Below are 3,305 nucleotides of genomic sequence, written 5' to 3' on the forward strand. Positions count from 1 at the left end.
CAACTGAGTACCATTTTGCTACTTTTGTAATCGTTAAGGATATGAAAATGGTGGAATCTTAGCTTTAACCAGACAACTCTTCTATGGAAATATTTTTGCATCTGACAAGGGTGTTTGATAATCAGAACTAACTAGTTTAGAGTTTACCTCATCAAGGATCACTGAATTTGACTTCTGTGAAATAGGAGTTTCAGCACTCGGTTGAACTTCCTCTTTGTCTTGAGCTACAATAGGATCATCTTGAACCTCAACCACCTTAGGCTCCAATGTCTTTCCACTTGGCAAAGTGATTGTTTTGTAATGTTCTTTGCCCAAAATTCTTGGATTTTCTGTGTCGCTCGGCAAAATACCTTGGGGTCTGCTTCTGAGCTCATTGGCTAGTTGTCCCACTTGGTTTCCTAAATTATTCAATGTTTCTGCTTGGCTTTGGATTAGTTCATCATTCTTCACTATGTATGCCTTCACTAGATTTTCAAGATTACTTGAAGATTCAGTTGGTGGGGGTTGTTGCACTTATGGAGAATATTTTGGTGGATAATGTGGTCGAAATGGTATAGAAGAGTCGCTATGGTCTGCCCATTGATTACTCCATGGAGAAATTGGATGATTCTACCATGAAGAGTTGTAAGAATTTGATTGCGAACCATTCTAATTCTGATTTCCCATGTAATATTTTGACTCTTGATTCGATGGGAAATTTTCAAAGAAATGGCCATCTCCACAATATTCACAAGAAATATTCTTGAACTGCTTCGGCTGTTGACTTGTCGGATTACCATTGAAACCATTAATAGTTATGTTCTTAAGCATAGAAGACATAGAGATACCTAGGCTGCTAAAAAAGCAAGTGTGTCCACTTCATGTACTCCTGCTACTCATCTTTTTAAGGTTGTTTGGTTGGTTGACCACTGATAGTTATTACTGCCAATTCTTTTAATAATCTCGTAAGCATCGTTATAAAACTTAGAAAGAAGGGCTCTATTTTCTAAAGCATCCACCATCATTCTAGTATGAATATTGAGACTAATATAGAAAGTCTCCATTTGAACGCAATAAGGAATGCCATGATGAGGGCATTTTCGTAATAACTCCTTGAACTGCTCCCATGCCTCATATAAAGATTCTTCATCAAGTTGCTGAAATGAAGTGATTTCATTTCGGAGCTTGGAGGTCAAAGATGGAGGAAAGTATTTCATTAAGAAACATTCAACAAAATCTTGCCATGTAGTTATGGACCTAACAGTAAGGAGTTCAACCAAGCGCATGCTCTATCTCTTAAAGAGTATGGAAATAATCTCAATCTCAAAGCGTCCTCGGTCACCCCGACTAGTTTAAATGAGTCACTCACTTCCATGAAATAGCCGTAGATGAAAATGTGGATCTTCAGTAGGCATCCCACTAAATGGACTCATATTTTGCAACATTTGGAACATGATTGGCTTTAGTTTGAATTGTGGTGCCTCAAATTTAGGTCTCACAATACTCGGATTAAGCTTGTTGAAGAGAGGAATGGCATATTGTCGAATGACGCAGTTTCTATCATCGACAACAATGATCAGATTGTGAGTATTTTAAGTGAATGCTCCTCCTTGATTTTGTTTTTGACTCTAGAAATTCATCTCTTCAGTCCTTTTTTGGTTCGCTTGTCTTCTCCTTTGTCTGAAAGTTCTTTCAATTTCAAGGTCTAAAGGGAGTAAGTTGATAATTTGATCAAATCTCATAAACACCTGAAACAAACACACACAAAAATATTGGAATTAAATTTGAACAGAAAAAAATAGACTAAAATGCAAAATTAACAATTTCACAAATAATGTCTTTTAAAATAGTCCTCAGCAATGGCGCCAAAAACTTGGAATGACAAAAATGTGCAAGCGTACACAATTGTAACAAGTAATAAAGTGACAAGTAAATGTCAAGTTATCGTAACCATAGGGACTATGAAAGAAAAATATTTATGAAATGTAAATAAAACACTTTAGTGATGGGAAAAATATTTTGTTTTAAAGAAGTGACTTTAAAAACTAAAAATTAACTAATTAATATAAATAAAAGTAAAAATTCCAAAGCACGGTTTCAAAAATATGGTTTTAATCAAGATGACATAATTGTGTTAGGTAAATTACATTCCTTAACTTAGAATTACTAAACTCATGTTCATGTTATTACAAATATTTTCACGACAACTTGGTAATTTACTAACTACTGCTCATACGTACTTAATAAATTTACTAATCTCTTGAACATTTTTCAATGCCAATTCAAACAATTAATCAATAATCATAAGCACATAAAAGATTAAGTAAGGTAACAATATATTTCTACATTGAAATAATTTAATCACAATAATCTTGCAAGTTATGCAAGGCTAATGTACTGTTTAATATTGTCATTAATTTAACATTTAGCTACCTTAGAAGATTAAACATGCACCAATTAAATATTTTGTCAATTAATTATAATTTCAATGCATTTAATAATTAATTCATTTGTTACCTTACATTTTATAATGCAAGTATAAAATAAGCGTGGTCTTATTTAATTGAACAACTCACCAAGGCCTATAACAATACAAACATGATTTTACTTAATTCAAGCGGACAAAATGCATTCAATCTAACACAAATTAATTTAAGCCATTTTAGTTAGAAAAAAAACAACACCACAAAAATTATTCATATTCATAATCACAACATAAACAAGAAAATTAAAGAGAAGGGAACTAGGAAGCAAATCCAGTATTTCTCTGAAGCCAGACTAGTGCGCTCCTCTTGTTCTATGCTCATTCTATTGAACTGGGGCCTCTATGAACAATTAAATGATTTTATTCCAAGGTGGAAGAAGACTCTTTTTCAATAGGGAAATCAGTAAGGGAAATGGACAAGAAAAAGGGAAAAACAAAAGAGAGAAATTGAGTGAAAGAGAGAGAGATGTGTGGGAATGAAGGTGTGTTTAATGAGGAAGGGAAGAGAGGTATTTATAGGTGGGAATGACTGCTAAAAATATAAAATAAATAGAAGCAACTCCTCTTCCCTTGGCCGGCCACAAATGGTGCAAGTTTGAATAGCTCAAACATGCTATTTTAAGCTAGGGGCAAAAGTTTGAAGGCACGAAAAGTGGAGGGGTTTGAATAGGATTTTAAGGAAAATTCAAGGGTTGTTTTGCAAGTGTGTAAATCAGCTAAATTACGTCAACTCTATGGATGGTTTGGGCTGCCCCATTTGCTAAGTGGATCAGTCTTCTTTACTTAACATAATTAGCCTCTTTTCATCTTCAGGCTTATAATTAATTTTGGATCAAAATTA

The 3,305-nt window shown here is 33.8% G+C and overlaps 1 non-coding gene across 1 annotated transcript; it reads left to right on the forward strand.

Moving 5' to 3' along the window:
* Positions 1-1,059: 1,059 nt before the first annotated feature.
* On the forward strand, positions 1,060-1,166 carry LOC121224028 (small nucleolar RNA R71). The gene has a single exon (XR_005921491.1). It is a non-coding gene; the product is annotated as a small nucleolar RNA R71 (small nucleolar RNA).
* Positions 1,167-3,305: the final 2,139 nt, after the last annotated feature.

This window comes from Gossypium hirsutum, chromosome D11 (assembly GCF_007990345.1).
Source record: "Gossypium hirsutum isolate 1008001.06 chromosome D11, Gossypium_hirsutum_v2.1, whole genome shotgun sequence".
Lineage (NCBI taxonomy): Eukaryota > Viridiplantae > Streptophyta > Magnoliopsida > Malvales > Malvaceae > Gossypium > Gossypium hirsutum.